A 27,288-nucleotide genomic window follows, 5' to 3' on the forward strand; every position below is an offset into this window, starting at 1 on the left:
TTGTCGGAAAATCCGATCGTTCTGAACGCGGTGACGTAAAACACGTATGTCGGGACTATAAACGGGGCAGTGGCCAATAGCTTTCAGCTCTTTATTTATTCTGAGCATGCGTGGCACGTTGTCCGTCGGATTTGTGTACACACGATCGGAATTTCCGACAACGGATTTTGTTGTCGGAAAATTTTATAGCCTGCTCTCAAACTTTGTGTGTCGGAAAATCCGATGGAAAATGTCCGATGGAGCCTACACACGGTCGGAATTTCCGACGACACGCTCCGATCGGACATTTTCCATCGGAAAATCCGACCGTGTGTACGGGGCATAAGAGCGCTGAAAATTGGCCTGGGCAGGAGGGGGGTAAAAGTGCCTGGTGTTGAAGGTAAAAACCTATTATGTGCAGCTACATTATACTGTACATACATTATATGGAAGCAAACAGAGGAAAACAAAACTGGGGACTTCTAGTACCAGGACCATTGGAATGTGTAGAAAAAGAAATGACTCCTGCGCACAAGTGGATGACCAGACAGGTAATACGACGGCACAGGCCTTGCTGCCCTCAAGGATGGGGAATCCTAATAGACAACGAAAAAGAAAGAGAAAAGGGGCGCACCAGCCATGTGCATTATCTTTTTGTAAAAGTATTTATTGAATAAAATGATAAAAGGAATTACTCACAAGCGGTTGTGGAACAAGGCGCAATATGAAAATTGCACCGACTAGCAGCATGTGGTTCTATGATGAGCGAAACCTTCCAAAGGTTGTGGAAATTTGCACCGACTACACACAAGCATCACTACCAGCTAAGCTCCTCCACGACCTCTGGAAGGTTTCGCTCATCATAGAACCACATGCTGCTAGTTTTATCATTTTATTCAATAAATACTTTTACAAAAAGATAATGCACATGGCTGGTGCGCCCCTTTTCTCTTTCTTTTTCTTTCTCGTTGTCCATTAGAATGTGTCTCTGCAGACATACCGCCCAACTTTTTGAGATGGGAATGAGGGACACCTATCAGCAAACGTAAGCAGGCATAGAACACACCCCCTGCCACGCCCCCTTAAAGGAGAATTGTACAAAAAAAAACAAAAAAAAAACAAGATTGGTTAAACCCACAAGAATGAAATTAAAAAATGCAGCAATTTAGAAATCAGATGAAAGGTTTAGCGCTGGAAAACACTTTTTGATAGATAAAAAGTGCATTTTATATACATTTATATAGATCAGACCAAAATGGGGGTCAAATGAGGAGGAATAAGGGACAGAGGGACATTGCTCCAAATCAGGGACAGTTGGGAGCTATGGCAGGGCACGGCGGACCCCCCAACACCCAGGATACTTCCAAGATGCTAGAACACCCCCAGCGCTGTAACAGTACAGCAGAGACAGCAATGTCCTCAGAGCTGACTTTACTAAAAGTCGTGATTTGCATACAGTGGAGGGGCAATGTTTGGGGGCGGGGCTCCAGTTGAAGGTTCTTATTGGGGCGTTTTCCCTCCAGTGACAGAGGGGTGTGATTCAGATATTTGTATGGCTCATCTGGCCAGCTCCAGGGGGTTGTTACCTGAGCAGGGACCCATGTGTACAGCCCTGCCCCCCTTCACCCCCTCAGTCCCTGTCAACCCCCCACCTCCTGTGTTGTCAGTGACAGTCCCGGTCCCTCCCCCGGCCCACAATGCACTGCGCGCTGGACATGGCGGCGGTGTGAAGGGTCTGTACGGGGCCTGCACAGCTGGAGCAGCCGAACATGGCGTCCACCTAGAGCGGCGGCCGTCGGAGTCGTAGAGTCCTTTGCGCTCTAGCCGGGGCCTGCAGAGCCGGGGCCTCTGGTAAGTGTGACCCCCGCCGATCGGGGGGAGGGCGGAGGAGGAGGAGGGGCCTTGGAGGTGTGTCTGCCTAGGGAGTCCCTCTGTGTACAGCTGGGGGACTACAAGTCCCAGCATGCCCCGGGAGCCTCAGACTGGTACTGCTACAGCGGGTCTGTGTTCATACTCTGCAGGGGGGGTGGAGATGTCTTGGTGTTTACATTGTGTATGGAGGGAGATGACATAGATGTGTCCTGTGTTTACATTCTGTGTATGGGGGTGTCCATACTCTGCAAAGGGGAAGATGACATGGTTGGGGTCCTGTGTTTACATTGTGTATGGAGGGGGGGATAACATGGCTGGGGTCCTGTGTTTACATTGTGTATTGGGGGGGTGACATGGTTGGGGTCCTGTGTTTACATTGTGTATGGGGGGGGGGGGAATAACATGGTTGGGGTCCTGTGTTTACATTGTGTATTGGGGGGGGAATAACATGGCTGGGGTCCTGTGTTTACATTGTGTATTGGGGGGGTGACATGGCTGGGGTCATGTGTTTTACATTGTGTATGGGGGGGGTAACATGGGGGGGTGACATGGCTGGGGTCCTGTGTTTACATTGTGTATGGGGGGGGGGATAACATGGCTGGGGTCCTGTGTTTACATTGTGTATTGGGGGGGGGGGCATGGCTGGGGTCCTGTGTTTACATTGTGTATGGGGGGGACATGGCTGGGGTCCTGTGTTTACACTGTGTATTGGGGGGGGGGACATGGATGGGGTCCTGTGTTTACATTGTGTATTGGGGGGGGGGCATGGCTGGGGTCCTGTGTTTACATTGTGTATGGGGGGGGTGACATGGCTGGGGTCCTGTGTTTACATTGTGTATGGGGGGGGTGACATGGCTGGGGTCCTGTGTTTACATTGTGTATGGGGGGGGTGACATGGCTGGGGTCCTGTGTTTACATTGTGTATGGGGGGGACATGGCTGGGGTCCTGTGTTTACATTGTGTATTGGGGGGGGGGGGGCATGGCTGGGGTCCTGTGTTTACATTGTGTATGGGGGGGTGACATGGCTGGGGTCCTGTGTTTACATTGTGTATGGGGGGGGGTGTTGTCATGGTTGGGGTCCTGTGTTTACATTGTGTATTGGGGAGGGGGACATGGCTGGGGTCCTGTGTTTACATTGCGTATTGGGGGGGGGGGGAGGGAGACATGGTTGGGGTCCTGTGTTTACATTGTGTATGGGGGGGTGACATGGCTGGGGTCCTGTGTTTACATTGTGTATGGGGGGGGGGGGGGGTGACATGGCTGGGGTCCTGTGTTTACATTGTGAATGGGGGGGGTGTTGTCATGGCTGGGGTCCTGTGTTTACATTGTGTATGGGGGGGGGGGGTGAGGACATGGCTGGGGTCCTGTGTTTACATTGTGTATGGGGGGTGGGGGGTGGGGGTGAGGACATGGTTGGGGTCCTTTGTTTACATTGTGTTGGGGGGGTGAGCTCATGGTTGGGGTCCTTTTGTTTACATTGTGTATGGAGGGAGGGGGTGATGACATGGCTGGGGTCCTGTGTTTACATTGTGTATGGGGGGGGGGGGTGATGACATGGTTGGGGTCCTGTGTTTACATTGTGTATGGGGGGGGGAAACAATGGCTGGGGTTCTGTGTTTACATTGTGTATTGGGGGGGTGACATGGCTGGGGTCCTGTGTTTACATTGTGTATTGGGGGGGGGTTGACATGGCTGGGGTCCTGTGTTTACATTGTGTATTGGGGGGGGGTTGACATGGCTGGGGTCCTGTGTTTACATTGTGTATTGGGGGGGGTGACATGGCTGGGGTCCTGTGTTTACATTGTGTATGGGGGGTGATGACATGGCTGGGGTCCTGTGTTTACATTGTGTATGGGGGGGGTGATGTCATGGTTGGGGTCCTGTGTTTACATTGTGTATGGGGGGGGGGGGGATAACATGGCTGGGGTCCTGTGTTTACATTGTGTATGGGGGGGGTGACATGGCTGGGGTCCTGTGTTTACATTGTGTATTGGGGGGGGGTGACATGGCTGGGGTCCTGTGTTTACATTGTGTATTGGGGGGGGGTGACATGGCTGGGGTCCTGTGTTTACATTGTGTATTGGGGGGGGGTGACATGGCTGGGGTCCTGTGTTTACATTGTGTATGGGGGGTGATGACATGGCTGGGGTCCTGTGTTTACATTGTGTATGGGGGGGGGGGGTGATGTCATGGTTGGGGTCCTGTGTTTACATTGTGTATGGGGGGGGGATAACATGGCTGGGGTCCTGTGTTTACATTGTGTATGGGGGGGGGGGGGTGACATGGCTGGGGTCCTGTGTTTACATTGTGTATGGAGGGAGGGGTTGATGACATGGATGGGTACCTGTGTTTACATTGTGTATGGGGGGATAACATAGCTGGGGTCCTGTGTTTACATTGTGTATTGGGGGGGTGACATGGCTGGGGTCCTGTGTTTACATTGTGTATGGGGGGGGTGACATGGCTGGGGTCCTGTGTTTACATTGTGTATGGGGGGGGGGTGATGACATGGCTGGGGTCCTGTGTTTACATTGTGTATGGGGGGGGGTGATGACATGGCTGGGGTCCTGTGTTTACTTTGTGTATGGGGGGGGGTGATGACATGGCTGGGGTCCTTTGTTTACATTGTGTATGGGGGGGGTGATGACATGGCTGGGGTCCTGTGTTTACATTGTGTATGGGGGGGTAACATAGCTGGGGTCCTGTGTTTACATTGTGTATGGGGGGGGGTGATGACATGGCTGGGGTCCTGTGTTTACATTGTGTATGGGGGGGGTGACATGGCTGGGGTCCTGTGTTTACATTGTGTAGGGGGGTGACATGACTGGGGTCCTGTGTTTACATTGTGTATTGGGGGGGGGGGGGGGTGACATGGCTGGGGTCCTGTGTTTACATTGTGTATGGGGGGTGATGAAATGGTTGGGGTCCTGTGTTTACATTGTGTATGAGGGGGGGGGGTAAAATGGCTGGGGTCCTGTGTTTACATTGTGTATTGGGGGGGGGGGGGTGACATGGCTGGGGTCCTGTGTTTACATTGTGTATGGGGGGGAGGGGGTGATGACATGGCTGGGGTCCTGTGTTTACATTGTGTATGGGGGGGGTGATGTCATGGTTGGGGTCCTGTGTTTACATTGTGTATGGGGGGGGGGGGTGATAACATGGCTGGGTACCTGTGTTTACATTGTGCATGGGGGGGGGGGTGATGACATGGTTGGGGTCCTGTGTTTACATTGTGTATGGGGGGGGGATAACATAGCTGGGGTCCTGTGTTTACATTGTGTATGGGGGGGGGAGTGATGACATGGCTGGGGTCCTGTGTTTACATTGTGTATGGGGGGGGTGACATGGCTGGGGTCCTGTGTTTACATTGTGTATTGGGGGGGGGATAACATAGCTGGGGTCCTGTTTTTACATTGTGTATTGGGGGGGGGGGTGACATGGTTGGGGTCCTGTGTTTACATTGCATATAGGGGGGTGAGTTGACTTATACTCTGGGAGGCTGCTGACATGGCTGGGGTCCCGTGGTTACATTGTGTAGGTGTTCATATTTTGGGGGGGGGGGGGGGGGGTTCTGGCATGGCTGAGTCACATGTTGGCATTGTGTATGAGGGGGGGGGTGTTTATACTCTTGGGTTGGGGTCCTGTGTTTACATTGTGTGTACGGGGAGGTGCCCGGGTGACAGACACCACATTCTGCTCCAATGAGATGCGTGTTGGATATACACACTCAGCACAAGGATACCACACGGATTGAATAATAGAATGGACACAATGTTGTTCTCAAAATACTGATATAATTATATTTATGGAACTTCATTTGGCAATATGTTTTAGGATGTGTGTCCATTGTTTTGTATTTTATTTTTTCAGTTTGTTCTTATCCATCCTGCGGGGTTTATTGTCATTTCTTGCTCTTAATTACTTTTAATTGATGGAATCCTGCCCCAGTTGAGTGGGTTGGAAGTATATATGTCAGAATTTTTTTCATGTTTTTGTGTGCTATGAGGAAGGCTGTATAAGCCGAAACACTTTGCATTTTTGATGCTGTATCATTTTATATGTAGCCAATAAAAGGATTTATTTATGAGGAGTACACCAAATGGCCGGCTTTATACAGTGTGGACTTATGGTTTGGGAGATGAAGGCCCCAACCTAAACATTGGTCTCCAACTCTCCACTTTCTGAATCTTGAATGCAGCAGTTGAGCTGGGATAAGGTTGGATACATTGTGTGTATGGGTTGGAAATTCCAGGTCATTTGGTGACACCTGATTGTTTGGTATCACCAAATAGCAAACCTGAGGACCGCTGAGCTAAAGTGAGCCCTGCAGACAGCTGGATATGTCCGATCATGTCCTAATCAATAATCTATAGAAAAAAATAATTTGAGTGGTCCCAAATGTCCCAACACAGCATCCTGCCGACTAATACTTCATATACTAACACTCTATGTGAGGGACTTTTAACCTGTTGCCGGGGTTAAGGCAGTGGTGGTCTATTTTCTCAACATGGGGGGGGGGCCCTCAAGTGCGGCCCTCAAGTGCGGCCCTCAAGTGCGGCCCCTGACATCACCAAAGGGCCCCATATGAAATTAAGTGAATAATCAGTCAGAAAGACAGCACAACAGGGTATACAAACACATCATAGATCAGACCCAGTGCTGAGCTACCCTAATATTAACCAATGCGTGAAGGATCCAAAGATAGTTTCAAATAAATAGATACAATGTGGAATGCACATTGGTGTCGACACAAAATTAAATAATGAATTTTCAGTAGTAAAGAATGATTGTCAGGGCTGGGCTCAGCCCTTCTTTCTCAAAGCTGGCCGCTCAGCTGTCGGCTAATTGCCAGCTCCTATCTCTCCACAGTGACTCGCTTATTGATGATATCCTGCTCGTCAGTCCTGCCTACTTAAGCTGTCCAGTCCAGATGATCTCTTCCTTCACCTTGGTAACATCTCTAGAGACGCTCTCCTGTGTTCCTGTTAAAGACTTGCTTGGCTGACATCCCTTCTGGCTCCAGATCCTGCTTGCTGTTCTACTATGCTCCTCTCTGGCTCCCTGATGTTTTGGCTTGTCTGACTATCCGTTCTGGTTCCTGAACTCTGGCTATGTTTTGACTACATTTACTCTGTTTACCTTTTTTTTTATTATTATTATTATTATTATTATTATTATTATTAAACAAGTGTGATATAACTGTACTTCTGTCTCAGTCTGATTCATGGTTTCTGACAATGACTGTTGGCCACTATAAAGATGCCAGTCTTTCTCAACCTTTTTAGCCCAGAGGAGCCCTTGAAATAACTTTCTGGTCTCAGGGAACCCCTGCTAAAAATGACTATATCTATAACTCATGATACATTTGTGTGATGGTCAATGGGAAGAATGCTTCTTACACTTGTGGACATTGGAAAGGATTACCTCCTTACAGATGGGTAAAAAGATCATTGGTGTCAGTGGGAACTTATCTGAGAGTCGGAAATTATTCTTTGCTCAAGGAACCCCTAGCAACCTCTGTAGGAACCTTAGTTGAGATACCATGATCTATCCACTTGATTGAAAACAGATCCAATTGTGCTTTCCCTCCACCCGTGAGCACACCTCACTCACCAGATTACAATGCCTAACTTTATCCAGGAAAGGCAAACAGGCTTTATAAGATACCTTTTTTTTTTTTTTTTGCTACAAGTACCGATACTTTTTTAGTACTCGCCGATACCAATTACCGATACCTACCGCAACTGTTTTGTTTTCACTTCAGCTGTCAGCAATGGTACAAAGCATTGAAAAGTTATTTACAAATGAAATACATTGATTTCTGTTTTTAATTTTGTGCTTTTTCAATGTGAAATGTGTAAATATATGTTTGTTAATACATATGTACAAAAATATTCACTAAGTAAATAAAAAAAAAAAAAAAAAAAAAAAGTTTTAATTGTTTATCGTTTTATAAAATAGGCGTGAAAAAAAAAAAACGCAGGAAAATAATTAAATGGAGGAGAATAGGGAGTTAATTAAGGCTGATTAGAGTAAATTAAGGGTTAATAAGGGGTTAAACAGAGGAACTTTGTTCATCCCTTTTGATCTGCAAATGAAGAAACAGATACAAAAAGAAACAATGTTTCTTTTTAGTTTAGTGTTTCAGTGGCTGAGCAATATTGTTAATAACCCTTGTCCTGCTGCTTTTTTTTTTTTTTTTTTTTCCACAGCTCCAATTACCAGACTTCTTTAACACTTTAGCTGTCAACAGGGGAGACCCACTGACAGCTCAAAGAACTGAGCCTGAACGTATCGGTTTCAGGTATCGGTGCATTTGCAGGAGTACCGATACTTGGTATCGGCACCGATACCGACACTAGTATCGGTGCAACCCTAGATGCGAATAAACTCTCATTCAGAACTCCCCTTGCTCAATATCAACACCAGACAATATTCCGGATTAAGCCTGCCATCAAAGAAAGAAAACACCAATATAGTGTAGTAAACTCCATTTATTGAATAAATAGAAAATACACTATATTACCAAAAGTATTGGGCCGCCTGCCTTTACACACACGTGAACTTTAATGGCATCCCAGTCTTAGTCCATAGGGTTCAATATTGAGTTGGCCCACCCTATGCAGCTATAACAGCTTCAACTCCTCTGGGAAGGCCGTCCACAAGCACTGACTGGTGCGCAGTAATGTTGGAACAGGAAGGGGCCATCCCCAAACTGTTCCCACAAAGTTGGGAGCATGAAATTATCCAAAATGTCTTGGTATGATGATGCCTTAAGAGTTCCCTTCATGAGGTATGTGTTTCTTAAAGGACTGATAGGTGATGTATTAGTGACTTTAGCGACGGTCTACGCTCCAAATGACAGACAGGATATTTTCATATCCAAAACATTGAACGATCTGCTGACCTTTTGCTGAAGGACAGCTGATTCTAGGCGGCGATTTTAATGTTCGCTTGAGCCCAACGGTCGACACCAACTGGATCCTCCTCACTGCGGGGAGGTGTACACAAACGCATCACTCGGGCACTACATGAGGCCAGATTGATAGACGTGTGGAGACTTCTACATACAGGGGAGAGGGACTATACGTTCTTCTCACCACCACACAAATCATACTCCCGCATCGACTTTTCAACTAGAGGCGGTGGAGAGAGTGGACATAGTAGGTACCATCACCTGGTCTGACCACGCACCTATCACCTTGCGCTACTCTCTTTCACAGATGGCGACGACTAAAACGAGATTTTGGCGACTGAATGAAAGTTTACTGCAGAATCCCACAGTACTGGCTGACGTCACAAAAGAGCTTAAACAATACTTCCTGACGAATAACATTGAGAATTGTGATCCTGGGATACTTTGGGAAGCCCATAAGTCTGTGATTAGAGGGATCCTGATTAAGCACGGCACACAAATCAAAAGGGAACGGGAAAAACAGTTGTTGCTCCTTTTACAGAAAACTCATGATCTAGAAAAAACGCATAAAAGAAACCCGACCCTAACAATAAAAACAGAACTCCTTACTTTACGTAGACAGACGGTTGATATATTACACTATCGGGCAAAAGCAGCACTACAATCATGTAGGAAGCTCACATATGAATCGGGGAATAAATGTGGAAAACTTCTTGCGAGAGCAGTTAGACAACATAAACTACGCGCATATATTCCTCAAATCATCTCCCCATGAGGGCAGAAAAAGACGTTACCCACACAAATTACATAGTTACATAGTTACATTGTAGGTGAGGTTGAAAAAAGACACACGTCCATCAAGTCCAACCTATGTGTGTGATTATGTGTCAGTATTACATTACATATCCCTGTATGTTGCGGTCATTCAGGTGATTATCTAATAGTTTCTTGAAGCTATCAATGCTCCCCGCTGAGACCACCGCCTGTGGAAGGGAATTCCACATCCTTACCGCTCTTACAGTAAAGAACCCTCTACGTAGTTTAAGGTTAAACCTCTTTTCTTCTAATTGTAATGAGTGGCCCCGAGTCTTATTAAACTCTCTTCTGCGAAAAAGTTTTATCCCTATTGTGGGGTCACCAGTACAGTATTTGTAAATTGAAATCATATCCCCTCTCAAGCGTCTCTTCTCCAGAGAGAATAAGTTCAACGCTCACAACCTTTCCTCATAACTAAGATCCTCCAGACCCTTTATTAGCTTTGTTGCCCTTCTTTGTACTCGCTCCATTTCCAGTACATCCTTCCTGAGGACTGGTGCCCAGAACTGGACAGCATACTCCATACTCCAGGCCGGACCAGAGTCTTGTAGAGCGGGAGAATTATCGTTTTATCTCTGGAGTTGATCCCCCTTTTAATACATGCCAATATTCTGTTTGCCTTATTGGCAGCAGCTTGGCATTGCATGCCATTGCTGAGCCTATCATCTACTAGGACCCCCAGGTCCTTTTCCATCCTAGATTCCCCCAGAGCTTCTCCCCCCAGTGTATAGATTGCATTCATATTTTTGCCACCCAAATGCATTATTTTACATTTTTCTACATTGAACCTCATTTGCCATGTAGTCGCCCACCCCATTAATTTGTTCAGGTCTTTTTGCAAGGTTTCCACATCCTGCGGAGAAGTTATTGCCCTGCTTAGCTTAGTATCGTCTGCAAATACAGAGATTGAATTGTTTATCCCATCCTCCAGATCGTTTATAAACAATTTAAATAGGATTGGTCTCAGCACAGAACCCTGGGGAACCCCACTACCCACCCCTGACCATTCTGAGTACTCCCCATTTATCACCACCCTCTGAACACGCCCTTGTAGCCAGTTTTCAATCCAGGTACTCACCCTATGGTCCATGCCAACGGCCCCTATTTTGTACAGTAAACGTTTATGGGGAACTGTGTCAAATGCTTTTGCAAAATCCAGATACACCACATCTACGGGCCTTCCTTTATCTAGATGGCAACTCACCTCATCATAGAAGGTTAATAGATTGGTTTGGCAAGAACGATTCTTCATGAATCCATGCTGATTACTGCTAATGATATCGTTCTTATTACTAAAATCTTGTATATAGTCCCTTATCATCTCCTCCAAGATTTTACATACTATTGATGTTAGGCTAACTGGTCTGTAATTCCCAGGGATGTTTTTTGGGCCCTTTTTAAATATTGGTGCTACATTGGCTTTTCTCCAATCAGCTGGTACCATTCCAGGCAATAGACTGCCTGTAAAAATTAGGAACAACGGTCTGGCAATCACCTGACTGAGTTCCCTAAGTACCCTCGGATGCAAGCCATCTGGTCCCGGTGATTTATTAATGTTAAGTTTCTCAAGTCTAATTTTAATTCCGTCCTCTGTTAACCATGGAGGTGCTTCCTGTGTTGTGTCATGAGGATAAACACTGCAGTTTTGGTTACTGAAGCCCCCCGATTCACTCGTGAAGACTGAGGAGAAGAATAAATTCAATACCTTTGCCATCTCCCCATCCTTTGTAACCAGATGTCCTTCCTTGTTCTTTATGGGGCCAATATGGTCTGTCCTCCCTTTTTTACTGTTTACATACTTAAAGAATTTCTTGGGATTTTTTTTGCTCTCCTCCGCTATGTGTCTTTCATGTTCTATCTTAGCCGTCCTAATTGCACCCTTACATTTCTTATTGCATTCTTTATAAAGTCTGAATGCTGAGGATGATCCCTCAACCTTGTATTTTTTGAAGGCCTTCTCCTTTGCTTTTATATGCATTTTTACATTGGAGTTAAGCCATCCAGGATTTTTGTTCGCTCTTTTAAATTTATTACCCAATGGGATACATTGGCTAATGCCCTTATTTAATATGCTCTTAAAGCAAACCCATCTCTCCTCCGTATTCTTTGTTCCTAATATTTTATCCCAATTGCCAATTAATTCTGCAATAGGGGATTATCTTACCCTATCTAAAATTCCTAAAATATCAGAAGAAGACGCAGCTGCACTAGAAGAACCCATCACAATGGTAGAACTGCAATGCGTGCTTAAGAATATGAAACCGGGTAAAGCTCCTGGCCCGGACGGACTGACCCTACAATATTACCAGACACTCCTACCGATTCTAGGCCCACATATGTTGAAACTCTTTACCAATCTTACAGAGGGGGGCCACCTACAGAGAGACACCTTAAGCGCTCACATCTCCCTCATACCTAAAGAAGAGAAGGATCCCTCTGCCTGTGGTAGCTACAGGCCTATATCTCTCTTAAATATAGATCTCAAACTCCTCACCAAAGTCTTAGCAAATAGATTATCCCAACATATGACAGGCCTGATACATTTAGACCAGGTGGGTTTTGTCCCTACGCGTGAGGCTAGGGACAACACTACAAAAGTACTCAACCTGATACATAGAGCCAACATGGCTAAAGCGCCATGTACCTTTCTCAGCACAGATGCTGAGAAAGCATTCGACCGGGTGAGTTGGGAATTCATGACAGCAGTTCTTAAACACATCGGACTAGGTAGCCACATGTTACAGTGGATCTCCAATGTTTATTCTATACCAACAGCTAGGGTCAAAGCCAATGGAATCTTGTCTGATCCCTTCAACATTTCTAATGGTACCAGACAAGGGTGCCCATTGTCACCCCTCCTCTTTGCCCTGGTACTTGAACCCTTTCTAAACACGATACGCAGAAATCCAGATATTTCAGGGATTATTATAGATCACAAGCAATATAAGATATCTGCATATGCTGATGATCTTCTATTTTCCTTAACCAACCCGATCATATCTCTCCCAAATCTACTTAAAGAATTTCAGAGATATGGGAACATATCTAATCTAAAGATTAATTTTGACAAATCAACAGCAATGGGTATCAATATGTCGACAGAACAGCTATCCTCTCTAAAGACCAAATTCAATTTTAAATGGTCAGACAGTCACTTTACCTATTTAGGCACTAATATACCTAGAGACTTGAAACGCACATTTAAACTGAACTTCCCTCCAATCCTATGCAAAGCTAAAGAGCTGCTTGAGGAGTGGGGCAAGGGTCTGCACTCATGGTTTGGGAGATGCAATTTTATCAAAATGTGCATTCTCCCAAAATTTCTATACCTATTCCAAGCCTTGCCAATAAAGATACCTACCAGCTACTTTAAACTAATACATTCCCTATTTATAAAATTTGTGTGGTCACAAATTATTGGCTTTCAGAGAACCACCCAACCTCAGACACAAACTAATCAGCAGGAAACTTCACTCTGATTATGAAGTCACAAATAATGGAAGCAAACCCTGCAATAAAAAACGCTGCAAACTATGCAGCCAGATCAAACTATCCAAAAGTGTTACACACACAAATGGGACCTTCAATATCATGGGATCTTACAGCTATACCTCCAGTAATGTGTACATCATCCAATGCAAAAGGTGCAGCAAAGGATCTTATGTTGGTGAAACAGGACAGAAGTTGCAAGCGAGGATGAATTTGCACAGACATACCATCAAAGAACATAAAGAAGACAGTTTATGCACACCTGTGGGACATCATTTCTCACAGCCGGACCACACTATAGAAGACCTCAATGTTTTAGTTCTTAAAGGGAATTTCAGAACTATCCAGGAAAGGAAAACGTTTGAACTAAGAATGAAACTTCTTTTTGATAACGGCCTGAATTTAGATATTGGTTTCCTTACACATTATGCTAAAGTTTTACGACCCCTCTGTGACTAGTATCCCCCCCTGCATTCTATAGCTCTCTCTCCCTCTGTCTTATCTCACTAACTCTGCTGCTATCTTTATTACCATTGATTTGTATGTGTTTGGCTTTCCCCTTTTTTTTTTTTTTTTTTTTTTTCTTTCTTTAACATGCTGCTTAAAAATTTGTGAATCGGTACTGCTTGGACCTTGAAGAAGGGGACATACCCCGAAAGCTTGTCCTGAAAAATTGTATGTTAGTGCAAATAAAAAGAGTATCATGGACAGTACTCCAATTGTCTCTGTCACAATTGCACTAATACGGCTACAATCAAATCAAGTATGTGGTCACATTCGAAACCCAGACTAAAAAGACGTTACATGACTCTGCCAAAACACTATGGGGGTCTTGCCCTCCCTGATGCAAAACACTATTATCAAGCAGTTCATTTAGGGAGGATCATTGACTGGAACAGACATGACAAATCCAAACTATGGGTCCAAGTAGAGAACCACCAGGTTAATGTCCCCTTGAAAGGGGCTGTCTGGTGCTACGATCGACTCCCCCATGGCACATGGGACATGGCTTCACACCCGATCATAGGTGCCACGCTGTCCGTGGGCTCAAGTATACTCAAAACCACTTCGCTGACATCCAAACAGTCCCCTTTATTTCCCATTTTGGGCAATCCAGCGTTCAAACCAGGACTAGACTACTTAGAATATGAGATGCTTTGGAAAGCAGGTAAAGACCACGCAGTACATTATGTAGAAGGAGACCACTGGATTTCAATTCAGTCCCTGACGAACGGTAATGGGGGTTTTCAATTGTCATTTTGGAAAGCGATCCAGTTGCACCATTTCCTTCATTCAGTACCAGAACCTACGCGATTTAAGCGTGACATGACGACCCTAGAAGAATATTGTAGAGGGGAAGGTACATTGTCTCAGGTGCTCTCCAAGACATACTTACTACTCAATTCACCAATGGAACAACCAGACTTGCTGTTTTTACGGAAATGGGAACAGGATCTACAATGTAATTTTACAGCAGCACAAACACAAAACATACTTCATTTTACACTGAAATCATCCATCTGTACAAAAATTCAGGAGACAAATTATAAAATTCTGACTAGGTGGTACTACACGCCTCAACTACTACACAAATTTTTCCCTAACACTTCTGATAGATGGAGGTGCGGTACTGACAAAGGGACACTCCTGCATATTTTTTGGACTTGCCCACTATTACAGAATTTTTGGATACCGGTTGAGACCATCGTTAAAAAATTTACGACGGAAACAAAATGCACCCCCCACAGTGGGGATGTGGCTGCACAGAGTTGAGGAAATTAAAAAGATGGAAGACCTAGTACTCACTGCCCAACACAAACAAGACAAACATTCTAAAAATTGGTTATCTTGGAACATGTACATTTTTTCAGATGAAGGACAAACTTTCTTAAATTCTTGAGAGTCCCTTTTAATGGGGCTTTGTTGCAGGACAGGATCCTGGCTCGGTCCACCACACTCGCGTCAAACTTGTACCCCCCCCTCCCCTTACCCCCTCTATTCTGTCTATATGTTTTATGTATTTCTTTTTTTTTCTCAATCAGTGGTCTAATACTCAAGTAATAGATGATTTTCCATTCACACCAGTCAGGTTGGAACTATGCAGAGGTAAACAACTATGTGGAATATGTTATTCATGTTGTGTAGTAATACTGCACGGCTGTTGATATATTTACAGATCGTAAAGATAGGTTCACAAATTAGATGAGGCTATGTGATGTAATAGATTAGCTTCTCTGCAGATAAGGAACACTTTATGGAAAAAATATATAATTGTTATATTTGTCAGAATGTTGAAGAAGACCACTGTTGTATTATACCTTCATGGTATTTCTTTCTTTTTTGTTCAAAACTCTCAATAAAACCATATTTGAAAAAGAAAAAGCGTTCCCTTCACTGGAACTAATGGGGCGTACACACGGTCGGACTTTTCGGCTACAAAAGTCCGACGGACAATCCGATCGTGTGTGGGCTTCCCCGGACTTTCAGCGGACTTTTCCAGTCGCAAATCTGACGGACTTTAGATTTGGAACTTGCTTCAAATCTTTACGTCGTAACTCCGCCGGACCCAGAAATCTGCTCGTCTGTATGCTAGTCCGACGGATAAAAACCGACGCTAGGGCAGCTATTGGCTACTGGCTATCAACTTCCTTATTTTAGTCTGGTGTACGTCATCACGTACGAATCCGTGGGACTTTGGTGTGATCGTGTGTAGGCAAGTCCGGACGTTAGAAAGTCCGCCAAAAGTCCGTCGAAAGTCTGTCGGACGGGCTGTCGGACTTTTGTAGCCAAAAAGTCCGACCGTGTGTATGTCCCATAAGGGGCCAAGCCAAACAACCCTACACCATAATTTCCCCTCCACCAAATGATTTGGACCAGTGCACAAATCAAGGTCAGCGTACACTGTGTGACAGCTGATTGGAGGAAATGCACACTTTATTTAATTTTTTTAATTTTGGCATGGGGGTTCCCTTCAAAATCCATACCAGACTCGAAGGGCCTGCCCTAGATGGACCACTGGGCATAGATGGAAGCCGCCAGGGACCAGGCAAATCCGTGACAGTGCAGTACCGGAGGGCTCTGTTTGTAGCTAAGTCTGTCATAATGTACTAGTATGCAATGCATACTAGTACATTATAACTTAAAGTGATTGTAAAGGTTCATTTTTTTTAATTTTTTTTTTTTAAATAATAAACATGTTATACTTGCCTGCTCTGTGCAAGGGTTTTGCACAGAACGGCCCCGATCCTCCTTTTCTGGGTTGTCCTGGCGCGCTTGGCTCCTCTTCGAGTGCCCCCACGGAGAGATGCTTTCCATGGGGGCACCCATGCGGGCGTGCTCCTGAGTCCTGCTGCTATGTTCATTGACACAGATAACAAGACTCGGCCCCACCCCCTGTGTCACTGAATTTGATTGACAGCTGCAGGAGCCAATGAGGACCCGAGACAGGGGCGGGAGCTGCTGGGCTCATGCTCGTCACTGGAACGATCGGGTTCAGGTTAGAAAAGGGGGGGGGGCTCTGGAGGGGCAGCTGCAGCGCAGAAGGTTTTTCACCTTAGTGCATATAATGATCGCTGTATAAATGTGAATAGTCCCAAAACAGTGTCAAAAGTGTCTGATCTGTCCGCCGCAATGTTGCAGTCCTGCTAAAAATCGCAGCTCACCGACATTATTAGTAAAAAAATAAATAATAATAATAAAAAGAGCCATAAATCTATCCCCTATTTTGTAGACGCAATGACTTTTGTGCAAACCAATCAATATATGTTAATTGGGATTTTTTTGACCAAAAATATGTAGAAGGATATATATTGGCCTAAACTGAGGAAGAAATTTAGTTTTTTTTTTACTTTTTTTTTTTGGATGTTTACAGCATAAAAAAAATTATTTATTTTTCAAAATTGTCGGACTTTTTTGTTTTATAGCGCCAAATCAAAAACCGCAGAGGTGATCAAATACCACCAGAAGAAAGCTCTCTTTGTGAGGGGGGAAAAAAAAAGGACATCAATTTCGCTTGGGTACCAAGTCGCACGCCCGCGCAATTGTCAGTTAAATCAACACAGTGCCGTATCGCAAAAAAAAAATGGCCTGGTCAGGAAGTGGATAAATCCTTCCGAGGCTGAAGTGGTTAAAGTGTATTTCCAGCCAAAACTATTTTTTAGTTTTATGAAGAGCTAGAAAAGATCAGGCTACATTGGCACGGATGGCTAGCACTGGTGCAAATGACAGCGGGAGGAATCTGCTGATTCCTGCTGCTCTTTCAGCCACCTGTGAGCAGCTCTGAATATTGAGTGCTGCTGTAATCTTCAATGACATATCAACTGTGGCCGCAGCTATCCGTGGCTGTTCGCCCAGCCAACTATTACCTGTGGATGACGTCATGTCCTCACAAGTGGCTGAAACGGCTACAGGAATCAGCAGCTTTAAACCCCTGTCAGGCGTGTACTGCTATCCGGGGGTTCGTTAGAGAGGTTACCCTCCCTTAGTCCCGTGTTGATAACGGGTACCCGTACCCCAATTAGGAAGGTGAGGAAAAATCTTCAAAACTGAAATAAAGACTTTTTTTTTTCCTTTTGCAGACGATCCCTCATTTTCTTTCTGATAAAACCATATCAATTCTTTCGGCAGACAGATCTGACTTTGGCGCTCAGTTTGCCTGGCTGTGGGCAGGATTGTGTATTGCATGTTATGCAGCATTCGCAGTACAGACTATCAAGACAAGATAAGAGTGTAAAAATAAAGTTTCAGGAAGCAGCCTGGGTTCCATTTCATCTGCAGCTCAGAGCTGAGTTTCATTTCTGTCACATGGGGTGTTACCAGCTGATAGTAGTTGTATATGTGACACCATGTCATCAGTCGTGCAGAACGTTTGAGCTGCAGCTGCTGGAAAATTAGAAGTCTGTACATGTAGGCCTAGAGACCAGAGCTGGTATGTTATTGCTGTGAATTTTAATTTTTTTTTTTTTTTTAAGAATAGTATTTAGCAATGGCGCTGGTATCTGTTGCATAAATAATGTATTTTATCTTTTGCTTACTTTTTTGTTTTTTTATGTTTATACCAGAAATGTTTTTGTATTAGTGTGCAGTGAGAGAATAGAATATACATAATGTGTATATATTCTGTTTGTGTATGTGTGTAATAAATAAATATAGATAGATAGATATCAACAGTAGTAGGTGCTCAAAGGAACATGGAGGATGATCTAGTAACTTTATTGGTGTAAAAAAGTTACTGCATTGTCCTCCTTGTTCATCCGTGGAAGCCTTTTGAGTGGGTACTATACCTATCACTACTTTTTTTAATTTTTTTTTTTTTTTTTTGCGAAAGCACCAATTTTATATTTATTATTTTATTATCTGTGTGTGAAATAAAATATATATAATCTCATGATCTATCTATTGTATTTAGTATTTAGTGGGCTATATACTAGAATTGGTGGCACCCCCTCATTAATCATTTTGGGGTCTGGGTGATTTTGTCTGAATTGGAGGCCAGGGTCGTGTGGGTGAAACAAGCGTGTGCATTTGTAACAACTGTTTGAAGGGGTTGTAAAGGTTTGTGTTTTTTCACTTTAATGCATCCTATGCATTAACCGCTTTAAGAAAGGGCCTCTTTTTGAGATTTGGTGTTTACAAGTTAAAAACAGGTTTTTTTTTTGTTTTTTTTTTTTTATAGAAAATTACTTAGAACCCCCAAACATTATACATTTTTTTTTTCCTAACACTCTAGAGAATAAAATGGTGGTCATTGCAATACTTTATGTCACACCGTATTTGCGCAGCGGTCTTACAAGTGCACTTTTTTTTTTTTTTTAAATACACTTTTTTGAATTAAAAAATAAGACAACAGTAAAGTTAGCCCAATTTTTTTTTATATTGTGAAAGATAATGTTACGCCAAGTAAATTGATACCCAACATGTCACGCTTCAAAATTGCGCCCGCTCGTGGAATGGCGACCAAACTTTTACCCTTAAAAACCTCCATAGGCAACATTTAAAAAATTCTAGCGGTTGCATGTTTTGAGCTACAGAGGAGGTCTGGGGCTAGAATTATTGCTCTCGCTCTACCGATCGCGGCGATATCTCACATGTGTGGTTTGAACACCGTTTTTATATGCGGGTGCTACTCACGTATGCCTTCACTTCTGCAAGCGAGCTCGGCGGGACGGGGCGTGTTTAAAATTTTTTTTTTTTTGATTTATTTTACCTTTTTTATTTTTTTATTTTTACACTGTTTTTTTTTTTTTTTTTTTTTTTTTTTAATGTGTCACTTTTATTCCTATTACAAGGAATGTAAACATCCCTTGTAATAGAAAAAAAGCATGACAGGACCTCTTAAATATGAGATCTGGGGTCAAAAAGACCTCAGATCTCATATTTACACTAAAATGCAATAAAATAAAAATAAATACATTTTGTCATTTAAAAAAATGAAAAAAATAAAATGGTCCTTTTAAGAGCTATGGGCGGAAGTGACGTTTAGATGTCGCTTCCGCCCTGCAGTGTCATGGAGACGGGTGGAGGCCATCTTCCCCTCACTCGTCTCCATGCACAGCCGCAGGAAGGATCTGATCGCCTTCGCCGCTGCCGACGGCTCCGGTAAGCGGCGGAGGGCACCAGATCGCGGCGGGAGGGGGGCCCTCTCCCTCTGCCGATAAAAGTGATCTTGTGGCGAATCCACCGCAGAGACCTCTTTTATCTTGTACCAGACCGCTGGCCGAACATGGGGATACCATAGCAACGATATCCGTCCTCAAAGTAGGGGATGTACATCGACGTGCGGCGGTCCGGAAGTGGTTAAGGTAAAAAAACTTCTTACAGTCACCGGCCCCCCAGCCCCCCCCCCGTTTTACTTACCTGAGCCCTGTATTTGCCTCGGCGTAGATGCGCTGTCCCTCTCTACACGGGGTCCCGGCTCTTGATTGGCTGATAGCAGCGCAGCCATTGCCCCCCCCCCCCCGCTGCTATCAATTAAATCCAGTGATGCGGGGGGCGGGGCCAAGTCCAGCATTTGTGTCTATGGACGCCGAATGCTGGACTCAGGAGAGCGCCTGCAAGGTAACCCCCCTGGGAGAGCGCATCTCCTAGGGGGTTATCTGATGTGGGGAGGAGCCGTAAGAGCCGCCGGGGGACCCCAGAAGACGAGGATCAGGGCCACTGTGCAAAATGAGCTGCACAGTGGAGGTAAGTATGACATGTTATTAAAAAAAAAAAACAAAAAAAAAAATAGCTTTTACAATCACTTTAAGTTACCAGTCACTTCTGCCACTGTAGTCTGTGGGTAGCCATAAACTTTAAAATAAATATCTGCCGCTTACAAGAAAACCAGGCAGCATTTATGCTTAAGGCTGCATTCACACCTGAGCGTATTGTTTTCAGGCAGAAAGTTGCGCGATTTTGTACAGGTCAAAAGGTCACCAATGTAAAAAGTAGAAAAACGCTCGTATCTGTCCGAATTGAACTCCAAAAAAAGCTCCAGAACTTTTTTGAGATTCAGGCATTCGTTCTGGCATTTTGGAGTGGAGATGTGAACCATCTCTATAGAAAATAGATTTTTATTTTTTCCCCCTACAGTGGGGACGGAAAGTATTCAGACCCCCTTAAATTTTTCACTCTTTGTTATATTGCAGCTATTTGCTAAAATCATTTAAGTTCATTTTTTTTTCCTAATTACTGTACACACAGCACCCCATATTGACAGAAAAACACAGAATTGTTGACATTTTTGCAGATTTATTAAAAAAGAAAAACTGAAATATCACATGGTCCTAAGTATTCAGACCCTTTGCTGTGACACTCATATATTTAACTCAGGTGCCGTCCATTTCTTCTGATCATCCTTGAGATGGTTCCCCTTTGCTCAGTATTTAGTAGAAGCACCCTTTTGACCTAATACAGCCATGAGTCTTTTTAGGAAAGATGCAACAAGTTTTTCACATCTGGATTTGGGGATTCTCTGCCATTCCTCCTTGCAGATCCTCTCCAGTTCTGTCAGGTTGGTTGGTAAACGTTGGTGGACAGACATTTTAGGTCTCTCCAGAGATGCTCAATTGGGTTTAAGTCAGGGCTCTGGCTGGGCCATTCAAGAACAGTCACTGAGTTGTTGTGAAGCCACTCCTTCGTTATTTTAGCTGTGTGCTTAGGGTCATTGTCTTGTTGGAAGGTAAACCTTCGGCCCAGTCTGAGGTCCTGAGCACTCTTGAGGTTTTCGTCCAGGATATCCCTGTACTTGGACGCATTCATCTTTTCCTCAATTACAACCAGTCGTCCTGTCCCTGCAGCTGAGAAACACCCCCACAGCATGATGCAGCCACCACCATGCTTCACTGTTGGGACTGTATTGGACAGGTGATGAGCAGTGCCTGGTTTTCTCCACACATACCGCTTAGAATTAAAGGCCAAAAAGTTCTTTCTTGGGTTCATTAGACTAAAGAATCTTTTCTCACCACCTTGGAGTCCTTCAGGTGTTTCTTAGCAAACTCCATGCAGGCTTTCATGTGTCTTGCACTGAGGAGAGGCTTCCGTCGGGCCACTCTGCCATAAAGTCCCGACTAGTGGAGGGCTGCAGTGATGGTTGACTTTCTACAACTTTCTCCCATCTCCCAACTGCATCTCTGGAGCTCAGCCACAGTGATCTTTGGGTTCTTCTTTACCCTCTCACCAAGGCTCTTCTCCCCCGATAGCTCAGTTTGGCCGGACGCCCAGCTCTAGGAAGGGTTCTGGTCGTCCCAAACGTCTTCCATTTAAGGATTATGGAGGCCACTGTGCTCTTAGGAACCTTAAGTGCAGCAGAAATTTTTTTGTAACCTTGGCCAGATCTGTACCTTGCCACAATTCTGTCTCTGAGCTCTTCAGGCAGTTCCTTTGACCTCATGATTCTCATTTGCTCTGACATGCACTGTGAGCTGTAAGGTCTTATATAGACAGGTGTGTGGCTTTCCTAATCAAGTCCAATCAGTATAATCAAACACAGCTGGACTCAAATGAAGGTGTAGAACCATCTCAAGGATGATCAGAAGAAATGGACAACACCTGAGTTAAATATATGAGTGTCACAGCAAAGGGTCTGAATACTTAGGACCATGTGATATTTCAGTTTTTCTTTTTTAATAAATCTGCAAAAATGTCAACAATTCTGTGTTTTTCTGTCAATATGGGGTGCTGTGTGTACATTAATGAGGAAAAAACATGAACCTAAATGATTTTAGCAAATGGCTGCAATATAACAAATAGTGAAAAATGTAAGGGGGTCTGAATACTTTCTGTTCCCACTGTTTATGTGTATGTGTGTGTATATAGATAGATAGATAGATATAGATATAATTTTATTTATTTTTTTTTTTTTTTAACATTTGCAATGCTTCTTTTTTTGTCTCCTTTGTATTTATATATATATAAAAAAATAAAACATTTCTCTATTTCATCCTCTTTTGCATCTCTATTTTGCTAATCTCCTCCAGCAACTTCCAGGCTAGAGGCTCAAGTGTCATCTGCAAATCATTGCTTTTGTCTGGCTTCCTGATAGAACGTTGGATTATGACTATTATGTGTATCAGCATGACCTCTGGTAGTCTTCTTCAGGAGTTCATGTGAAAGGTTCACAACATACATTGGCGTGCGCACAGGGTGTGCCAGGTGTGCCTGGGCCCACCCTGTGTAGCGCAGATACCCCCTGTTTAGACCTCTGATATTTCACCAAAGCCCCCTAATGAGGCTCCTAAATAAAAAAATAAACAAAAATAAAAACTACTGACACTATCCACTGCCTTGCTGACACCAATCTCTGCCCTACTGACACCCTCCATTTCTCTGCTGACACCTCCCAGTGTGTATATATATATATATATACACACACATATATGCAAATATGTTTGAGCTTTGGGGTACCCACCCTGTTGCAATAAGCTGTGCACACCTATGACAACATTTGTTGTCACTCTGTAAGGCCCCTTTCATGCTACCGTGACTTTGCCGCAGTTTCAGGGAATGCCTTTGTAAACTGGTGGTCTATGGACCTCAACTAGCATCAAAGTCGGACTAAAGTAGTACAGGGACTACTTTGAAGTCGGTGCGACTTGAAGTCACACAGATATGGAAATCGTAGGGTACAACTTGTCATGCGACTTTGCAGTCCAATGTCGCACAAGTGTGAAAGGGGCCTAACCAAAAACTGCCTGAAACAAGATCCCTTCTAACAGGATCACTGGAAATAATTTTTAATGAAGACTGCATACTGTATTTATATGGGTTTAAAAAAAAAAAACACAAAAAAACACAAAAACACATGAACATGTTAAAACCTATGAGAGTATAGTGATTGGGCTTGGAGCTGCTTTGATGGGTAATCTTTCAAGCAATCTTTGAACATTGGATATATTACCCGATCTGCAGGTCTGATATATGACTAGAAGACGCAGAGCTGTGCTTCTGCCGCCAGCTGTTCCGCCTTTGCACAGGCCTTATGGTGGTTGTGTGTTGCTTTCACTTGTGGCTGTGGTATGGGGGTTATTGAAGAGGATGAATGAGCAGTCTGTTGCTGTGTTTGTGTAGAGGGGGCCGTATAATGTAGTCTTGGCAAAAATGGCTGGTTCAGTTTGTAGCAGTGTTTTGATCATATTGCTGTGTTGTATTCAAGCAGAGTAATGCACCTGTGTGATTAGGACTGGCTGGGTTCAGACTTGTGCAGTGTCAGACAATGTGATTCGCACCATATTGCTGTGCGGATCACATTGCGATGCAAATTCAGCCATACAGAATGTATGGATGAATTCTCATCACATTCGCACCAAAATTGGTGCAGGATCATTTTTTTGGTCCACACTGGAATCAGATCGCATGGGTGTTCACACCTATGCGACCCGATTCCTGCACCATTTCACAGTTCACACTGCGATCTTCGAACTGATTTTGAGGTGCTATTACCTTTTTGTATTGACACCCACAGCGGTTCGCAGAGGGCACCGGCGATTCAGGTGCGATGCGGGAACCCGCACTGTAATTGCGCTGGTTCAAGTGTGAATCGAGCCTTAGGCGCGATTGCAGCGCCTCTTCCCGCACTGCATGTCACCCGCCGGTGGTTCACACTGCGAACCACTGCGGGTGTCAATAGAAAGTTAATAACTCCCCCCAGATCAGTTCGCATATCGCAGTGCGAACTGTTAAATGGTGCAAAATCGGATCGCATGGGTGTGAACACCAGGGTGGATTTGATTTAAATCACTAGTAAAAAGGCTTGATTTAAATCATAATTTTTAAAGAGCAACTGTCATCTCTGTCCCGCAACAGCTCTGTCAGAAACCATGAAATCAGACCGAGAAAGAAGTACAGTTAAATCACACTTGTTTAAAGTGGAGGGCCACCCTAAAATAAAAAATTGCATGAAAAATCATAAAATAATTAAAAAAAAAAACATTTGGAAAAAAAAAGAAAGTTTTTAAACTTGCCTGAACCCTTGTTGCTAGGCAGTCTTCCTAATCTGCCTCTTCCTAGTCCGCAGCGTGTTCTGCTCCTTGGTGAGCGCCCCCGTTGGCTTCTGGGAACTGTGTGTGTTCTCAGAAAACCACAGGGCCATTCACAGAGCGCCGCGCCGCTCGTGCGTGCGCGTGCGCTGTAGGAAACTGGCAGTGAAGCCGCAAGGCTCCACTGCCTGTTTCCCTTACTTAGGATGGCGGTGCCGGGACCTGAGAGCCGAGGGACGGGTCGGCCTTTGGCGGCCGACATCGTGGGCACCTAGGACAGGTAAGTACTTATTTAAAGTCAGCAGCTACAGTGTTTGTAGCTGCTGACTTTTAAAAAAAAATATCCTGGCCGGAATCCTGTTTTAATGATAAAAGTAAAAAGAACAAACATAGCCAAAGTTCAGTAACCGGAACGGATAGTCAGCCAAGCCAGAAGTCGGGGATCAATGTAGTGGATCAGCAAGGGGGTTCTGGTGCCAGAAGGGATGTCCGCAAAGCAAGTCTTTAAACAGGAACGCAGGAGAATGTCACTGTGATGTTGGCAAAGGCAGAGATTATCTGGACTGGACGGCTTAAGTAGGCAGGACTGACGAGCAGGAAATCATCAACAGCTGAGTAATTGTGGAGAGATAGGAGCTGGCAATTAGCCGACAGCTGAGCGGCCAGCTCTGAGAAGGAAGGGCTGAGCCCAGCCCTGACAGGCTCCTCCTCTGACTCGCTGTTGACTCACCGACAGTCCCATTCATTTTAGTGGGACGGCTGGTGATGCAGCAGTGACACAACAAGGTGAGGCACGTGGCGGTAGCAGGAGGGTGGATGCCGCTAACAGGCGCAACAATGATGGATCTGAAATGATAGGTGCTCTTTAATTGTAAGGACTTATTCTTGCTGGTAGTTAGAATCTTTAATATTTGCAAACAAAACGAAGGTTTCCTATTTTGAATAATAAGCTGTCAGGTCAGTAACAGCGATATCAGAACCGATTCAATCATACAGTTTGTAGTGTACATAGATTTGCAAAACAATGGGATAAAGGAATATTCCTGAACTTTGGTTTATCTCATGATTACTGTGAAATTGTGTGAATGCATCAATGCAGTGCATGTTATCTCAGCTTGCATAGCTTGGATTCATTGAATGAGTTTACCAAAAATGTAAATATTGCAGAATATACAGCCTCATGCTACATAACTAAGCTCCATTTCACGCTGAATAAACTTAATTATTAAAGGGGTTGTAAACTCTCATGGCAAAGAATGCATTAAGGTGAAAAAACTTTTAGTGCTGCAGACCCCCCCCCCAATTACTTACCCAGGTCATCTTCTGCTGTCATCCTCCGGCCGGGAACGAGCACACCATCTGTAGCTCGCGTCTTGTGTCCTGATTGGATAGATTGATAGCAGCGCAGCCATTGGCTCCAAATCCAATGCTGGGGAGCGGGGCTGAGTCCTGCATTCTGTGTGAATGGACACAGATGTGAGACTCGGGAACACGCCCGCACGGGTGTCCTCCAAGAAGAGCGCTTCTCGGACCCTCAATGCGGGGAGGACCCACCAGCGCCGCTGTGGGACCCCAGAAGAGGAGGATCGGGGTCACTCTGTGCAAAACGAACTGCACAGTGGAGGTAAGTATGGCATGTTTGTTATTTAAAAAAAACAAAAAAAAAAAAACAAGGGTTTACAACCCCTTTTAAGGTATCTTGAATAGAAAACTATCTTTAGACAGATTTTTACTTCAAAAGCATTTTATTAAAATAAATTTGATAAAAATCCAAAAAATTGATTTAAAGCAAAAAAAAAGATTTTTTTTTTTTTTTTTTTTTAAATCATTGATTTATATCCACCCTGGTGAACACCCATGCGATCCGATTCCAGTGTGGACCAAAAAAAGGGTCCTGCACCATTGTGGTGCGAATGCGATTCGATTTCAGCCATACAGTTTGTGTGGCTGAAAATCACATCGCACAGACATCGCATGTGATCTGGACAGCAATGCAGTGCGAATCGCATGCAATGCCTGTTATCGCATATGTGTGAACCGACACTTAGACACGGCAGTGCAGCGGTCAGGCACCTAAGCCTGGGGTCACACTGGTGTGGTGTTTGGAACGGCTTGTGATTCGGACAGTGCACAGCATTCCTGTTCAGATCACATGCGATTCTTTGCAGTGCAATTTGGGCCCATTAATTTTGTATGGCTCAGATCACACCTGTGCGAAAAAGGTGCATTTTTTTTTTTTTTTTTTTTTTTGCTGCACTGGAATCAAATTGCATGGGTGTTCACACTTATGTGATCCAATTCTGCCAATCGCACTGTGTTTTGCCAACCGTTTTTGGGGTTGCTTTGAGTTAACATTGACACCCGCAGCGGTTCGCATGAATGGAGTGTGATTGTGATGCGGTGCTGGAAACGCACAGGAATTGGTACAAATCCCACACCGCATCAGTGTGCACCAGGGCTAAAGAGAATGATACTAAGACTTGGTTCACATCTATGCAATTTGCTTCTGATCCGTTTATGTAATCCAGTTCAAAATGCATCTGCAACTACAGCCAACTGCGTTCGGCGTGAAAGGGTCCTAAAGATGGAATTAATAATTCCTAAAGCCCAACTTGATCATCTAAAATGCCTTGAATTTTGATTTCCCTTTTTTTTTTTTTTTTTTTATGTAACTGAAATGTGTAAAAGAAATGGCCTTTGGTATAGAGAATTTGACATAAACTCGATGGTTCAAACCCTTCGTCCCCTCTCATGCGGGT

The 27,288-nt window shown here is 44.3% G+C and overlaps 1 protein-coding gene across 2 annotated transcripts in view; it reads left to right on the forward strand.

Annotated features, from left to right (window-relative positions):
* The first annotated feature begins 1,638 nt into the window (after positions 1-1,638).
* The window catches only part of TUT4 (terminal uridylyl transferase 4), a 105,278-nt gene continuing 79,628 nt past the window's right edge, over positions 1,639-27,288 (forward strand). The window contains exon 1 of one of the 2 annotated variants that reach the window (XM_073593525.1): positions 1,639-1,830. The gene's annotated coding sequence lies outside the window, so the exon portion shown is untranslated. Of the gene's footprint in view, positions 1,831-17,889; positions 18,001-27,288 lie in introns of those variants that run through there. The other variant, XM_073593526.1, reaches the window with a different exon arrangement.

Source organism: Aquarana catesbeiana, linkage group LG07, assembly GCF_042186555.1.
Source record: "Aquarana catesbeiana isolate 2022-GZ linkage group LG07, ASM4218655v1, whole genome shotgun sequence".
Taxonomy (NCBI): Eukaryota; Metazoa; Chordata; class Amphibia; order Anura; family Ranidae; genus Aquarana; species Aquarana catesbeiana.